The sequence below is a fragment of the Pipistrellus kuhlii genome, unplaced genomic scaffold, assembly GCF_014108245.1.
Source record: "Pipistrellus kuhlii isolate mPipKuh1 unplaced genomic scaffold, mPipKuh1.p scaffold_m20_p_2, whole genome shotgun sequence".
Classification (NCBI taxonomy): Eukaryota; Metazoa; Chordata; class Mammalia; order Chiroptera; family Vespertilionidae; genus Pipistrellus; species Pipistrellus kuhlii.
This window is the reverse complement of record NW_023425515.1, coordinates 3,090,795-3,107,641: the sequence shown is the minus strand read 5'-3', so window position 1 is coordinate 3,107,641 and position 16,847 is coordinate 3,090,795. Positions and strand designations below refer to the sequence as shown.

Here is a 16,847-nt window from a genome sequence, read left to right as displayed (position 1 = left end):
TCAGGTCCCCTCCCTCCCCCACCCCCTCTCCATCCCCCGTGTGACCAGGCAGGTCAGCTGCTGACCCCAAGCGGAGCCCCAGCGACCTCAGCTGTGAAGCGGAGTAATCAATGTACCTATCTCCCAACGACGGTGCGGGGGGGGAGCAGGCTGGAGTGTGTGCCTGGCACGGTAAATGTTTAATAAAAGGTAATTGTTCCTTTTATGGGCCTGAGACCCAGGACACGCTGCACCCCAGGGCCAGGCCCCATGACTTGCTCCAACCATGACAAACAACAAACACCGAGAGCCTGTTCCGTGTTTGAGCCACTGGGCTCTGCATTCCTCCGGGGACTGGCCCAAAGCATGGGGACTGCGGGGAGAGCAGGGGGGGTCCCTGAGAGGTGGCTCCCGGTGGCATCTGAACGTGCTGAGCCTCCTCTTACAGCATTTGGGCACCTCTTCTCTGCGCCCCATATCCTATATCCAGGGACTACCCTGTTTCCCCGAAAATAAGACAGTGTCTTATATTAATTTTTGCTCCCAAAGATGCGCTAGGTCTTATTTTCAGGGGATGTCTTATTTTTCCATGAAGAAGAATACGGTACACATTTATTGTTAAATGAAAATAAAAGGAAATTTGCTACCTGTATACGGTACGGTAGGACGGTTGAATCCTACAGACTGTGAATCCTACAGTATCAAGAATTTACTCATTTATTCAATGACAATCATGTCCCCATCTTCTGGAACATCATCATAACAATCCAATTCCTGAATTTTCTGGTGAATTTCTTGTGACTCCATTTCTTTCAGAATCAGTGGACCAAATCTCTCATGTTTAGCCTGGGGGGGGGGGGGCTTATTTTGGGGGATGCCTTATATTTCACTCAGAAGGAAACCTGTAAGTAGGTCTTATTTTCGGAGGATGTCTTATTTTCCGGGAAACACGGTAGTTAATTCTCTTTGATCCTCTGACTTTAGGTCCTGGGGGACTGGGAACTGGGTAAAGTACAGAACCTAAAGCACAGAATTGTCACCTCTGGCTTCAGCAGCACGGGACCAAAGACCGTCACGGGGTGGTGCATGGTTCCCTCATTCCCCTCAAGGGACTCGCTTTCCGACACAGACCTTTTAAAACCATGAGTTAATGAGTATACATACAGCATTGGCAAAATGACGCAATATCCCATACATACAACAGAATATATATTTCACCCCAAATGGTCTAAAGAAACGTAAGCCAAAACCGGTTTGGCTCAGTGGATAGAGCGTCAGCCTGAGGACTGAAAGGCCCCAGGTTCGATTCCGGTCAAGGGCATGTACCTTGGTTGCAGGCACATCCCCAGTAGGGGGTGTGCAGGAGGCAGCTGATTGATGACTCTCTCTCATTGATGTTTCTAACCTAACTCTCGATCCGTCTCTCTTCCTCTCTGTGAAAAATCAATAAAACATATTTTTAAAAAAAGAAAAGAAAAGAAAAGTAGATGATCAGCTATGGAGTCCAGGGCAAGAAACAAATGGCCACCAATACCCCTATGTGCAAACCCCGGCTTGTCTTCCGGCTCCTGGCACCCCCGGTTACTCCCACTGGTGGAAAACACGATACTGAGTTGTGTGTTTATCCACTTCTTTCTCTTTTCACACGTTTTGGCATATAGGCCCATGCCTCTAAACAACATATGATGTCATGGTGAATGTTAGAACTTTATAGGCATGTGATCATCTGTGTGTGTTCTGCGAATGGCTCTTTCGCTCCATGTGTGGACAGCTTCATCCGTGGTAATGGGTGGAGCTGTGGCTTTCTCATAGTCGTTGCTGGGCAGTACTCCATCTACAAATGCACCCCTGTGTGTTCATTCCGTGTCCTAGTAGAAGGAACTGACAGCAGTTCCCTGTCAGGATTTGGGTTGTTTCCATGCTTTTGCAATAGAAATGGTGTTTCCGTGAACATCCCTGTGGAAGTTTCTGGGCGCTTAGCACGTACTCTAGAGCACATACTTAGGAGTGGAATTTCTGGGTGAAAGTTTGCATGTCTTCAACATTACTGCAGAATGCTGAAGAGTTTTCTAAGTGGCTGTACCAGTTTAGACCTTCCTCCTTTCTCCTCACCTGCCCTCCACCTGACTGCATTTGGGCCAGACATGGTATTGAGTAACTTTATTCTTTTGCCAATTTAGCATTTGGGTGTTTTTGTGATGAAATGCACATTACATAAAATGTACTATGGTAACCATTTTTCAGTTGTACAGTTCAGTGTTATCTATACTAATAAAAGGGTGATATGCTAATTAGACAGGACATCTTCCGGACAAAACCACAGTGGTGCAGGCGGAGGCAGAGGCAGTTAGGAGTAACCAGGCTGGCAGGGGAGAGCAGTTAGAGGTGACCAGGCCATCAGGGGAGGGCAGTTAAGGGTGACTTTGCTGGCAGGTGAGGGCAGTTAGGGGGATCAGGCAGGCAGGCAGAGTGGTTAGGGCAGGCAGGCAGGTGAGCAGTTAGGAGCCAGAGGTCCCCGATTGTGAGAGGGATGTCCAACTGGGGGTTCCAAATTGGAGAGGGTGCGAGTCGGGCTGAGGGACCCCTCCCATGCATAAATTTCGTGCTCCAAGCCTCTAGTCCATAATAATAAAAGCATAATATGCTAATTAGGCTGGATGTCCTTCTGGACAACCTTCTGGACAAAGCTGGGGCTGCTAGGGATGTCTGGGTCCTGGGTGCCAGAGGGAAGCAGCGGGGGGGGGGGGGGGGAGGCTTACTCTTGCACGAATTTTATGCATCAGGCCTCTAGTGAAGTATATTCACATTGTTGTGCAGCCATCACCCACATCTCTCTCCAGAACTTTCCATCTTCCCAAACAAGCTCTGTCTCCATTAAACACCAACTCTACCTCCCCCTCCCCAGCCCTAAGCACCCACTCTTCTACTTTGGGCTCCAGGGGCCTCCTACACGTGGCACCACATGGTGTGTGTCCTCTCGGGTCTGGCTGGTTCCTCTCAGCCCAGTGTCCTCAGGTTCCTCTGCGTCAGAGACCTCACGGGTTTCCATCTGTGCTCCACAAGCTACAGTGATGTGTGTCTGGGTGTTTGTAGAAGGAGTTGGTGAGAGGATTGCTGCCTAACCAGTCTCTGTCTGACTCTGGCCTTTGCCTCTGGGGCTGTCGCTTGGAGACCGCGGGGCAGGGAGAGATGTTGTCTGAGCCTGCTTGGAGTGATATGACAAAATACCACAGGGTGGGGGCTTACACCTCACACATTCGCTTTCTCCAAGGTTCTGGAGGTTGCAAGTCCGAGGTCAGAGTGCCAGCCCGCTCGGTGCCTGGTGTGGGCTCCCTTTCTGGCTCGCAGAGGGCAACCTCCTCCGTCGTCGTCGTCGTCGTCTTCTTCTTCTTCTTCTTCTTCTTCTTCTTCTTCTTCTTCTTCTTCTTCTTTTTCTTCTTCTTCTTCTTCTTCTTCTTCTTCTTCTTCTTCTTCTTTTAAAAAAATATATTTTATTGATTTTTTACAGAGAGAGGGATAGAAAGTTAGAAACATCGATATGAGAGAATCATCGATTAGCTGCCCCCTGCACACCCCCTACTGGAGATGTGCCTGCAATCAAGGTACATGCCCTTGACCAGAATCGAACCTGGGACCTTTCAGTCTGCAGGCCGACGCTCTATCCACTGAGCCAAACCGGTCTCAGCAGAAGGCAGCCTTCTTGCTGCGTCCTCACTTGGCCTTTCCTCGTGGTGTGCACCTCAATCCTATCACTCCACCAATCCATCTAGGGCCTTAGGTAACCTTAGTTACCTAACAGCCCTATCACCAAATCATTAAGGGTATGAATTTGGGGGTAGAGAGAGGTCAGCATTGAATCACAGCAGATGTAAAGTGGGGGAGACCAGGACAAGCTGGGAACCCATAGGCACAAGCTGAAGCCCACAAGGCCAGCCTGTAGCCCTGACCCCGAGGAGGGTTTCCTGCAGAGGTTGGGATCGGGCTCCTCGTTGAAGAGCTAAACACATGCCCAGCCCAGGAGCTGGACAAGCTGGAGGCTCTGGGGGAAAGGGGAGTGTCTGCAGGCCTGGCCACTGCCTCGTGCAAGGAGGTGCGTCTGCAGGCCAGCACCAAGGTGTGGGAGCAGAAACTGGCCCTGCTTCATTTCTGCCCCCCAAAATCTCCAAGATCACTCAGGGTCCATCCTAACCAGAAGCACACGCTGGTGAAGCTGTCATAGCACAAAGCATCTTTGGAAAGTCCTCACACTGTGCTTTCACGTGTGGTCTCTCGTTCGCCCTTGCTGAGTCACATGGCGGATGTGATGTGGGATGCGAACGCCGTCTTCTTCCATGTGGATAACGGGTTTTCCCATTAGACCTCCGCACTGATCTGCATGCCCACCTGCCGCCTTCCTGTCTCCTCGGATGCTGCTTCTGACCTCTCCTTTCCCCACTCACTGTTTCTTCTTTTCGCTACGCCAATACCATTGCACAGCTTCCCACGGCGGCGTTAACAGACTCCGTCTCTGACAGTCTTCTGAAAGGGACAGTGTATTTGGGAATACTGCCATGTCTTCGCTCTTCTCCAGCTGTGTCTTAGTGAGTCTTGCTCCTTTATTCTCTCAAGATCTTGCATATTTATTTTAGACTAAACTCATCAATGAACTCCAATACACATGTATTAGGGTCGCTGAAGGGGGAATGCACGAGGCCAAAGGGGTAAAGAGGTATGAATTCACCCTAACTGGTTTGGCTCAATGGATAGAGTGTCGGCCTGGGGACTGAAGGGTCCCAGGTTTGATTCCCGTCAAGGGCATGTACCTTGGTTGCAGGCACATCCCCAGTAGGGGGTATGCAGGAGGCAGATGATCAATGTTTCTCTCATCAATGTTTCTGGCTCTCTATCCCTCTCCCTTCCTCTCTGTAAAAAAAAAAAAAAAAAAAAAAAAAATTCAATAAAATATATATTTTTAAAATTATGAATTCATTAGGTCATCTGGAAAACCATATGGGCTGAGCCCCAAAATGGTGCCAGCCCCCAGAGACAGGGAGTCAGAGGTTTTAAAGGACTCTAGGCGGGTTTTTCTGGGAGGAGAATTCTCTGGGCGGGTCCTGAGGGGAAAGATAATGGTCTTAGCAAGTGGAATGTGGTCTTAGCAAGTGAAATGTGGTCTAAGCAAAAGGGAATGTCCGCTGTGAAGTGGTCTAAAGGTCAGTTCCCAGGAGGTGGTGTTGATTCAATTATTTGATAAGACCTAATGGCATGTATTAAAATGTTGGTTGCAATTGTATTAAATCCATTATGTCAACTTAAAGAGACAATTGATATATCATGGTATGACATTGTATCTTCTAGGCATGAATTGCTGTCTCTCCACTTAGTCACTCTTTACTATCTTCCAGTAAGTCATTTTCTCCATAACAGTTTTTACATATGTTGGTAGGTCTATTCGAGGTAATAAATGGTATACCTTTGAAGTTTTTCTCAGCTTTGTGTGACCACACTTTCAAAGATACAGAAAATATGAAAGATTAGTACAATGAACACATTGTCCTCCTCCACCCAACAATTATGAACATTTTTTCACATGTGGCTCTTCCTTGATGAACCATTTGAAATTGAGTTGCAGACATTGTGACATGCCTCTTCAAGGATGGCATTCTCCTACAAAATCTCACTGCTGTTATCACAGGAGGTGGTACATTTAAAATGTGCATTTCCAAACTGACTAACAAAATAGACCCAGAAACAGGGAGGCAAGCCACAGACTGAGGATCCTCTGAGGGAAGGGAGGGGGTGGGGAAGAGATCAACCAAAGAACTTACATGCCTATATGCATAGCCCATGGACATAGACATTAGTGGGAGGAGAAGGGGGTCTGGAGGAGGGGGGGGGGCATCTGTAATAAGTTTCAACTATAAAAATAAAATTTAAAAATAAATAAAACATTTTTTAAAATGTGCTTTCTGATGTTTAGTGGGTGTTACTTTTGTGTATTTCCTCTGTATTTATCAAATATACATAGCTAAACTTTCTTCATGGTGAATTTGTGAAGATCTTATAGTTTTAGAAATATTTTCTTTATACATTTTTGGAGACTATGTTGTTAGGTACATATAAGTACACAACTGTTATATTTTCCAAGTGATTTTTTTCTTATCATTAAGAGAATTGTCTCTTAATTCTTTGAGGTTTTGTAGGTATACAATCATCTCTTCAAATACTGGCAGAATCATCTCTTCTTTCAGTGTAATTTCTTTTCCCTCCTTGACTACATAGGCTAAAATATTCACTATGATGTAGAGCAGAGTGGCAGAAGTAATCTTTTTTATTTTATCATTAAGGGTATTTGGGGGATTTTTATATATCATGTAAGAAAATTTCTTTTTACTTCATCTTTGTGAAGGACTTTTTTTTTTTTTTTTTTTTTGCCAAGTTCTCATGAATACATGTTGAATTTTATTGAATGCTCATTCTAAAAATGTTAAAATGACGTCATAATTTTTTTGTTTTAATGTGCTACTGTGTTGTACTATACCGAATGCTGCTTTTCTTTCTTTCTTTTTTTAAAAAAATATATTTTATTGATTTTTTACAGAGAGGAAGAGACAGGAATAGAAAGTCAGAAACATCGATTAGAAAGAAACATTGATCAGCTGCCTCCTGCACACCCCCTACAGGCGATGTGCCTGCAACCAAGGAATGGAACTTGGGACCTTTCTATTGTTTTCCTAGGATAAACCCAACTTGTTTAGTCAATATCAGATTAATTTTCATAATCTTTTTAGTCAATATCAGATTAATTTTCCTACCATTTGTTTGGGATTTTTATATTTATATTCATGAATAAGATTGAATTGTAATTTTCCATGAACTATTTTCCCAGCACTGATAAGTTGGACAGTATTTTCTATATTTCAACTTTTTTGAAGAATTTTTTAAAGAGTGAAATAGTATGTTTCTTATAACTGTTTCTAAGAATTAACCTGGAAAACCATCTGTCCGATTATTTGAAATAGGTTTCTATGTATGCCCATTAATAAAGCTGATTCATTGTGTTGTTCAAATAGTCTATATTTTTACTGTTGTTTTTGTTGTTGGTGGTGGTGGTTGGTTCCCTTGAATCTCTAATGACTAAGAGAGAAGATGGTGAATTTGTGAAGATCTTGTAGTTTTAGAAATATTTTCTTTATATATTTTTGCAGACTATGTTGTTTCATATGTTCACAATTGTTATATTTGCCAAGTGATTTTTTTCCTTATCATTATCAAGTGACTCTCCTTATTCTCAATACAACTGTTCATTCTAAAGTTTCTCTTGTCCATTATTAATATAGTCAAGCCAGCTTTCTTTTGTATATGCCCATTCTATATGTTTTATAAACAAGACACAATTGTCTTAAAAATGAAATAATCTGATAATTTATATCTTTAAAAAAGTCTATTCATATAAACGGAATCTTTTGGAGCACTTAGATGCATTATGGTTGTTGGTGTATTTGTATATATTTCTATAATTTTTCTTTCTTTTTTTTTTTCTTCTGGGTTCAACTTTACTCCTTTTCCTGCCTTCATTCTTCTTCTTTGCTTTACTTTTCTTGGTTTTATTGAATTTTCCCCCATTATCTGATTGGTTCTATTTTGTTTTATTTATTTTTAATTGTTTCTACTTTAAATGAAACATTTGAAATTAAGTTGCAGACATTTTGACATTATTAGGCACAATCAATATGTACTCCACTTTTATTCTTTTGTAATTCTCTTTTTAACAAACATAGTCAACAAAGTCTAAAGTTATTCGGTATGTTTATTCTCCTCCAGAATAATAAATATTTGAAATACTTTAATTTTATTCATTCCACTAGGGATAATATTAGGCTTTTATGCTATTATTTTCCAATACTATAGTTCTACTTTTGTTGCTGTTTTACTTCCTACGTTTACAAATTAAACATTTCCAGCAGTGTTATTTTATGTTGTTAATATCTGGTTAGACTTACCCACATTTTTACCATTTTCTTGGCTTACCATTTCCTTCTGAGATTATCTTGATTTGTCTGGAAATGTTTTCCCCCTCTTTCTTGAGCTATCTTTATCCTGGAACCAGCTCCCCATGATGGGACGATGCCGACCAATCATTCAGAGACGACTTCCACCCAGCCCAAGGAAGAGGGGTTCTGGAAACTCCCCGAGGAGAGTAGGAAATATTCTCCTTCTCCCCCAAGCCCCAGGTGCCCACGCTTCCACGCTCACTGGCCAAGTGGGGTGTGTTCATCTCCGAGGCAGGGACCTGGCAGAGAACAGGACTCAGCTCTAAGCCAGGTGACCGTATGCCCACCTCCTGCCCTGGGGGGGAGAGGGGTTGGCTCCATGAGCTGGTGGTGGTGCGCACACCCCAACAAAAATTCCAGAGTGCTGCCCAAACAGGAGGGAATGGATGTTGAGGAAAAGCACTGCAGGAGGGCTGGAAGTGGAGGCTCCCAGCTCTCTGATGTGCAGTGGCCTTTGGGGGGTTGGGGAACAATGGTGTCATTCCTCCTGGGCTCCGGGCACACCTTCCACTGCTAGCTGGTGACTTGCCACCAGGAGAGAACAGCCCTGGCCTATTTGCTAAAGATGGTCCTGGAGGGTCTCCTTAGAACCATGTCTCCCAAAGTGTGGTACGCGTACCCCCAGGGGTACGGGAAGAGTTTGGTGGGGTACACGTTGCACCGAAGTTTGGGGGGGATATGCACTGCACCGTGCTTAGCTGCACCTAATTCTTCGTTCTCATGAGTATGAGGGGTACTCAGCGTTACGAAAATTATAGAAGGGGTGCCCATGTGTCAGAAGTTTGGGAAACACTGCCTTAGAACAACGTGGACAGGGAGGAAGGGGAGAGGGCAGGCCTGGGGCACGGGCAGCACAGTCCCCTAGGCCAGAGGAGGGGGAAGGATTACCAGGAGAGTCCAGCTCCCAGGAGACCTGCCCACGGGAGGGGGGGGGGGCGGGTAAGGCAACAGGTGGCGGGATGAATAGGTTTTCTGGGGCTTCCCCCATCCCAAGCCATCCCCATGGTGTAGGAACAGCATTGGGAAGAGCCACTTACGGAGGGAGTGGTGGGGGTGGAAGCCTGCCTTCTGGACCAAAGTTTATCTCACTCCATTCCTCATCCCCTGTCCCCTGCCTGGGCTGGCGGGGACGCCTGGCACCCCTGCTGGGACGTCCAGAGGAAGGGGGGGGGGGGGACTTGGGGCCTGAGGGGGAGACGGGCGGCTCAGGAGGGCCAGGGAGGGTCCTGGGCGTCCTCCGGGGCTTGTGCCTGGGTCAGCGGTGCCAGGGGCCTCGCCGAGGGCACAGCCCAGGCAGGCTCCGGGACAGGGCTGGGGCAGGGCTGGGGGCAGGGCTCGGCAGAACTGGGGCCAGCCATCAACAGCAGCTCGCCTCTGGAAGCAGCAGCTCCCGGGATGACTAGGGATTCCGATCTGCGTTCCCGGGAATCTCCCTCCTTAATCCAAACCGAGTTGTGGGGCTGGAAGTGCCCAGGACAGACGAGGTCCAACCAACGGCCTCTGGGCGGGAGACGCTGCCCTTTCCAGCCCTGAAGTGTCCGAGGGGGCCGGGGCCGGGGCTGTCCCCAGTTCCCTCCGGGTCCCCCCTCCTCCCCCGCTGGGTCTGGAGCGCGTCCCGGGCCGCCACGGGGACCGCCTCCCGCTCCCCGCCCTCCCGGATCCGATCTGCGCTCCGGCCGCCGCCCCGCCCCGGCCCGGACGCCCGCACTGGGGGTGTAGCCCGGGCGCTCGGACGCCGCCTCCCGGGGTTAAAGCGCGAGCCCGGGGGCACCGGCGATTCCCGCGCGGACCGGGAAGGCCAGAGCTCCGCGGGCGGCGAGGAGCAGAGGAAGGCGCTGGCCCGGGGTGGCAGGTGAGCGTCCGGGCGCGGGGTGCGGGGTGCCGGGTGCCGGTTGCGGGGTGCGAAGTGCCGGGTGCGGGGTACGGGGTTTCGGGCACGGGAGGGGGAACCTGGGCGGCGGGGGGGGGGGGGACCCCGGTGCGCGGCGGGGCCGGCGGCAGGGGGAGCCGGGGAGCGCGGGGCCAGCGTAGCCGGTGCGGGGCGGAGCGGGGCCGGAGGGCACCACGTGCGGGGACCCCGGGGCGCGCAGCTTGGAGACCCCCGGCGTCACGCGGCCGGGGTGCGGGTTGCGGGGTGCGGGGGGCCAGGGCAGACGGTCTGTGGGCCCCTGGACAGTTCATTGGCCGGGAAGACGGCGCCTCGGGGTCCCTGGAGGGGTCCCCGCGGCCGGAGCCGGCCCGCGCCGCCTGTCCTCGGGGCCGGGCTGGGACCCGGTGCGCCTTTCCCGTCGGTAACGGGGAAGCAGCGGCGTGACGGCCGTTCCTTTGTTTCGGGGAAATCTCGGCGGCCCCGGAGGCGTGTTACCTGAACTCCTGCTGCCGCTCCGGCCCTCCCGGGTCCGGGAAACTGGAAACCCGCTCCGATCCCGGGCGATAGGCCGGCGGCGGGGCCGGGCGGGAAGGCGGCCGGAGGGTCCCGGCGCGGGGCACCGGGGGACGCGGGAGGGGGGGACTGCCCGCCGCCCCGGCCCCCCCAGCCCCCCGGCGCCCCGAGAACCCGCTCCCCGGCCCCGGCCCCGGCCCCGGCCCCGCAGGAACCGGCCGGCGCGGCGGGGCTGGCCCTGGGCGCGCGTTCTCCGCGGGAGAAACGGGCGCGGGGCGCTCCGGTCCACCGCCTGGCGGACCCGGGCACCGGCCGGGCACCCAGCGCACCTCCGGGCAGGGGGCGCCGTGCCCGCGGCCCCGGGTCCGGCGGGAGAGCTGCTCTCCGGCCTGAGTCCGTGCGTCCACTCCGCGGCCGCTGCCTGCAGGTGGCCCGGCTGTGGGCGGCATGTGCGGCCCGTGGGCCCCCGCCGCCGGGGTCGCGCAGTGGCCCTCAATGTCTGTCTTTTCGGGGTGCACAGGCTTCAGGCTACGGGGGAATTCTAGTGGCTCCTTTGGGAGGGAAATGATGGCGCAGCGTCCCAGGTCCACCTGGTCGGTCAGCCGGGGTCCCCAGGGCCCAGCCTTCAGGCTGCGGACCCCTCAGTTCAAACACGCTCCGCTGGGAGTCCCTGCGCTACAATAGGGGGGACACAGGCGCCCACAGCTGAGGGGAGTCCCCGGAAGAGTGGAAAGTTACGGTACAGGGCGGCATGGCCAGTCCTGCCGGAGGTGTTTGCAAAACCTGAGTGAGGAGGGAGGGTTGTTGACTTTGCCTGGGAGGTGGGAGGCCCTCCGGGAGTGAGAAAGGGACCAGCCGAGGGGACTAGGGTGGGGCCAGGGAGTGGGGCTGAGCTGAACCAGGCTGAGGGACCTGGGGCGCAGGCTCGGAGGGAGCCAGGGTCCCAGGGTCCGCCGCTGAGTGAGTTGGAGGGGTCTGGTGGGCCAGCTGATGGGGATCCCCCTCAAGAGGGGTGCTCGCTGTTCCCCCAGCTTTACCGGAGGTGGGGCCTGCCTCTGTCCTGCTGGGCAGATTGAGGCCAGGGCTCCAGCTGAGCAGCAACCACTCCTGGCGGGAGGTGCGTCCTTTGGGCTGGGACCCCCCCTGATTGCTCATTCGCACCTCGGTTTCGCCTTCCAAAAATAGCAACTGGTGACCGCAGGGGCCTTTGTTCTTAGGCTGGCCTTTGGTTTGGTCCCCAGGGACTTCCTTGTCATGGATGCCCCCTAGGTCAGCCTTCTAGCAATGGGGTTGGGAGTGCCATGGAGCCTGGCACCCACACCCTGGCTGCCCCGCCCCGGCCAGTCCCCTGAGCTGTAGGAGCGGGAATTTGGCCACACTGGTCTCAGAGTGAGAGCAAATCGAATGTGGCTGTGGCACTTCCTCCGGGCAAGGCACTATTCCTTACCTCTTTAAGGGAAGTGGAAGGAAGCTGAGGCAGGGAGGTGAGGTGGCTTGGAGAACTGGGGATGAGGGCAGGCCCTCTGGCTCTGGGCTGGCACCTGCCACTTCCCTTGCCTTACTCCAGGGGGTCTGAATGTGTGAAAGGCAGAGGAGAGGGGAGAAAGGGGAGCTGAGGACAGGCTCAGGGCCTCATGTGGTAGGGCCAGGCTAATGTCCCCCTGGGCTGTGTGCTGACCCCTTCCAGGGTGATCTGAGAGGGACTCCTCAGTGGGGCTGACCTCCTTGGCTGATGAGGCATCGAGGGACAAGGCGCCTGTGAAGTGTCCTGCAGGTGGTGCAGCCTGGTCACATGACAGGACAGCCTGCCGGTGGAAGGGGGCGGTCCATCAGGAAGCAGAGACCGGGACAGGGACCGGGCTGGTGACGGAGTCCTGGGGGAGCTTTGTAACAAACAGTATGGGGTCGTTGTCTTGGTTCAGCTTCTGCATTAGACTCTGGGGGCAGCTAGTCTGTTTTTCTGAACCTTCCAGAAAATTCACGGTTTGGGAACTGCCTCTCAAGTCTCAGCCTTGGGCCTGAAAGCAGAAAGGCAAGGTGAGCGGGTCAGTTTATCCGCTAGTCGGTTTGGTTACTTAAGGATTGGAAGCTGGGCCTGCTGGGGAGGAGCGGGGAGGGCCTGGAGGGGCATTCAGGGCCCTCAGGGCTTTCCCATCTCTGCTCTCTCCCACTGCTCTGGTCCCCAGAGGGCCCCACTTCCCACCCTCCTGGGCATTGCTGCTCTTCCTGCCCCTCCTTACTCTCCAGGGCACCTGCCCTGCGGGTGGGTCTGCCCCAGGACATCAGGTGGCCTCGGGGGGCTTGGGGTGCAAAGGTGTCAGGACCTAAGAGCTGAGATCTGCCCTAGGCTGGGCTTGGTGAGCTCCTTCGGCTCCCGGTAGGGGGGCACCACAGGCCATCTTGAGGAGCTCTGGCTTGCAAGTCCCCAGGGCAATGGGCCCTGGTATAAGGAAGGCGACATCCAACTACACGTACCATCCTGAGACTAGCAGAGGCCCGGGCTGACCACACAGCAGTTTTGGGAGACCGTCTGGAGGAGTCTGAGCTCAGGCAGCCTGGGACCTGGTTTGTCCCGCCCCGGACAGTGCCTGGAAGAGGAACTGGGACCCGGGGGAAATGGCCCGGAGCGGAGAAAGGCAGGCAGGGTGTTCTGGGGATTGTAAACTGGCGTGTGAAGAAGGAAGCGACTCAAAGACAGGCTTTTGCTCTTATTAGAGGAGAGCCAGGGAGGGGGAGAAAGGAAAGGCCGTGCTCCAGGTGGCTACCTCCAAGCACTGGGTCTGTGTGGCTAGAGTCTGTACTATAGACGGCCATGAGGCATCAATGCGCGCGCGCGCGTGTGTGTGTGTGTGTGTGTGTGTGTGTGTGTGTGTGTGTATGTGTGTGAGTGTGTGTGTGTGTATGTATGTGTGTGTGTGAGTGTGTGTGTATGTGTGTGAGTGTGTGTGTGAGTGTATGTGTGTATATGTGTGTGTGTGAGAGAGAGTGTGTGTGAGTGTATGTGTGTATGTATGTGTGTGTATGTATGTGTGTGTGAGTGTGTGTGAGTGTATGTGTATGTGTGTGTGAGTGTATGTGTGTGTGTGTGTGTGTGTGTGTGTGTGTGGAAAAAAAACGGTTTGGCGGGCTCTCGGAGCTCACCGCGGTGGCTGCCGATGTCTGGAAGTTCACGCCAGGACAGAAGAGCTGGGAGAGGGGGGACTTGAGAAGGGCTGAGGGGAGAGGGCATGGCGATGGCGGCCAGTGGACGTTGGTCAGATAAATATTTCCAAGTGAGAGCCGAATTGGAAGATGAAACAAAGCCGGTCTTCATTACTGTGGGTCCGTGTGTGGCCGGAGAGCCAGTGTCGGGTTCCCTTTAAGGTCATCGCCTTCCAAGGGGCCTTCCTGGCGGGACGCCGCACCTGACCTCATTCCGGCCCTCGAGCTGGGGTTTCGAGAGACGGGTTTAGTGTTCCTGCTTCGAGCTTCTGACCGCACAGCATAGTTGATCATCGTGCCTGGCCTCCCAGCGAACGCCCGGTTCTGTTCTAGAATATTCTTTTTTTTTTTTTTTTTAAATATATTTTTTATTGATTTTGTACAGAGAGGAAGGGAGAGAGATAGAGAGTTAGAAACATCGATGAGAGAGAGTCATCGATCAGCTGCCTCTTGCACTCCCCCTACTGGGGATATGCCCGCAACCAAGGTACATGCCCTTGACCGGAATCGAACCCGGGACCTTTCAGTCCCCAAGCCTACGCTTTATCCATTGAGCCAAACCGGTTTTGGCTAGAATATTCTTAAGAAACGGTCTTCCAGGATTGGATCCAATGGGTGTAAGTGTGAGAACTCTGCTCTTTCCAAGACGACCCAGTGGACATTTGAACATGGTTTCCCTGGGCTGCGTGAAACCTGGCTTTCTGATATTTCTGACTGTGTGGTCCTGGGTTTGTCCTTCGGATTTACACAAACGGATCCCCTCCACGTAACAGCCCCTTCGCTACCGGAAGGGAAATCCTGGCAGCTGTCGCTGTCACCGCGGAGCGTTCATCGCGGCTGGACGTGGTGCTGGGAACTTACACCATCCTCTCGCACCCTGCTCCAGCCGGTTATCCCGGCTCCACAGGCCGACTGTGGCCAGCTCCTTCACCCCCGGGCTTTGACCTCGGGACCTCGGGTGGCCCGTGTGACTCCCTCCGGAGAGACCTGGACCCGTCCGTTGCACACCTGGGCCTGCGGGGTTTGTCCAGGTGCAGGCTCCCCGGCTCTCTCACTCTTACGTTGCCTCCTACTCACTTGGCCTTTGGAACCCGAAATGCGTCGGAACCATTTCTTTGTAGGATACAGGCTGGATTTAAAAAATAATAATAAAGGGCCACACCCAGTGCCTGCCCTGAAAAGGTTGTCCGGACAATGAGGCATTCATCGAGAAAGAAACTCTGGTGCTTCCGGCAGTACCTCTCCTGCGGGATTATCTCTCTCTTTCTCTTCCTCCCCCCTCCCCCCTCTCTCTCTCTCACCACTGTATATGCCGTTTGTCTGAATGCCGAGCACTGTTTGTATTGAACCGCGGTTTAACCTGTTACTTTTAACAGTGTGTGCTGTCCCCAGCAGGCATGAGAGCATCCTTTTGTGTGTGATGTGGTTCTGGGCAGCGGCGGAGGCATGAGGGGGCCATTTGTTCGTTGCGTAGGGAGTGTCTGCTGCGGTTGCTTGCTTTGGCGTTGGATGAAGGGACACGGATTCTGAGGTCCAGGAAGCTGGGGCCCCTCGGTGCGTCACGCCGGTGACCCCTGGAAGGCGCCCCGTGGGGGGCTGCACCCCAGCACATGCCTGAGCGGGAGTGGGAGGTGAGAGTCAGTGGGTCCTCCATGGTAGGGAACACCGCTGACCCCCTGGGTGCATCTCTGAGACGGAGCTCATGTGCGTTAGTTGGGTGGCTTTTCAAACTGGCCTCTGGCTAAGGTAGGCCGGGACATCCGGAGACACCCGGAGAAGAGGCGATGCTTGTTTGGGGCCGGGCCTATGATGTCATGGGTGCAGCTGGGGTTTGACCGAGGCCCTCGGGTGACTCAGGCCTGACTCAGCTCCCTGAAGGGAAGGCCCCCGTGGACCGAAACGACCAGGCTCTGTGCTGTGCGGTGGACGGGGAGCCGCCGACGAGGCGGGGCTGGGCGCTCCGAGGCCTGTTTGCTTTTCGGCCACTTGAAGGAAGAGTGCCTCGCGGTGGCTGGTGTTGGGGAGGAGGGACAGTCATCGGTGTCCTTTAAAGGGCACGAGAGAAGGTTTGTGGCCCAGAGCCGTCCCCAGGTTACCTGGCTCCTCTCCGAAAACAGAGGTCCGCTGTCCTGGCCGGACAGGCCGCGTGGAGGAGCGGACCGGAGTGATCGTGGGCTTCCCTTTCAGACCCCGCTGGTTCCTTTGGGGGAACCCCCACGCCCCTTCCTCTGGGCCGGAGGACACCCCAGGCGGTGCCACTCTCGCCTTCTACTCCAAAGTCTCCTCCGACGCCGGGGGCTGGCCCGGCAGGCTGGTGCTTTGGTGCTGAGGTTCTGTGGGTTCAGGCTGTGTGAGACGGGACACGCTGCCCTAGGCGCGGGGTCCCCGGGCTTCTCGTGGGCCGTTCACGTGGCTCCCGCGCCTTCCCTCCGGCTTCCTGGTCTCGCTGTTAGGGATCTGGGATGAATAGGAAGCCTGGATTGTGAGCCCCGATGCCTCGCTCCTTTCAGAAGGCTCCTCAGCTGGGAAGGCGGCCAGTGGATCGAGTGTTCGTTTCCTGAAACTCCATCCACGCCTGTGACTGGGGAGCTGGCTCAGAGGCCCCCAGTCTCCGCCCTGCTCAGTCAGCCGGACTCGGTCCAAATCAATCTGGGGAAGGTGACGGGGTTATTCCAGCTTAGACGAGAGGGCAGTGGAGCTCACTGAGCGGATGTGAGGTTTCAGAAGGCTTTTGCCTCCCGGGGCAGAGGCGGGAAAGGTAAAGGAATATGTGATCCTCACGCCATTTGAAGGCTTACCCGTAAATGTTACATGAACGCTACACGGGAACCCCTCCCCTTGTATGTAGATCCGTGCTATTCTCTCTCACCTGGAAAGCTGTTGGCTTCTTTTTCGTCGTAAAAAAGCCTCCACGCTATGCTATCAACATGAACTGGTTCTTGTGTTGTATGCTGACATGGAGAGTACATACATGGCCGGGTGCATTTGGGGGGATGTCGTCAGTGGGGTTTCCCAAGATTGAAAAGCCTCCTCCTGTTTTATTCATGGCACGCTGTTGTTAGATTCGTGAATCGGATGGTCATTCTGCTCCGGAGACGGCATTCTGCGGGAGCTGGCTCCGCTGCCTGCCGCTTCCCTGCATCCTCTGAGCTGGTGGATTTCCAGAGGCAAACCTGCAAATGCCAAGCTTAGTTCCTGCCCCCTCTCCCCTGCCCAACTGGCTGCTCAACTTTTATCAGCCTTACTATCGC

The 16,847-nt window shown here is 53.2% G+C and overlaps 1 protein-coding gene across 1 annotated transcript in view; it reads left to right on the top strand.

Moving 5' to 3' along the window:
* The first annotated feature begins 9,840 nt into the window (after nucleotides 1-9,840).
* The window catches only part of TMPRSS2 (transmembrane serine protease 2), a 30,972-nt gene continuing 23,965 nt past the window's right edge, over nucleotides 9,841-16,847 (top strand). The window contains exon 1 of the mRNA XM_036446834.2: nucleotides 9,841-9,864. The gene's annotated coding sequence lies outside the window, so the exon portion shown is untranslated. The remainder of the gene's footprint in view (nucleotides 9,865-16,847) is intronic.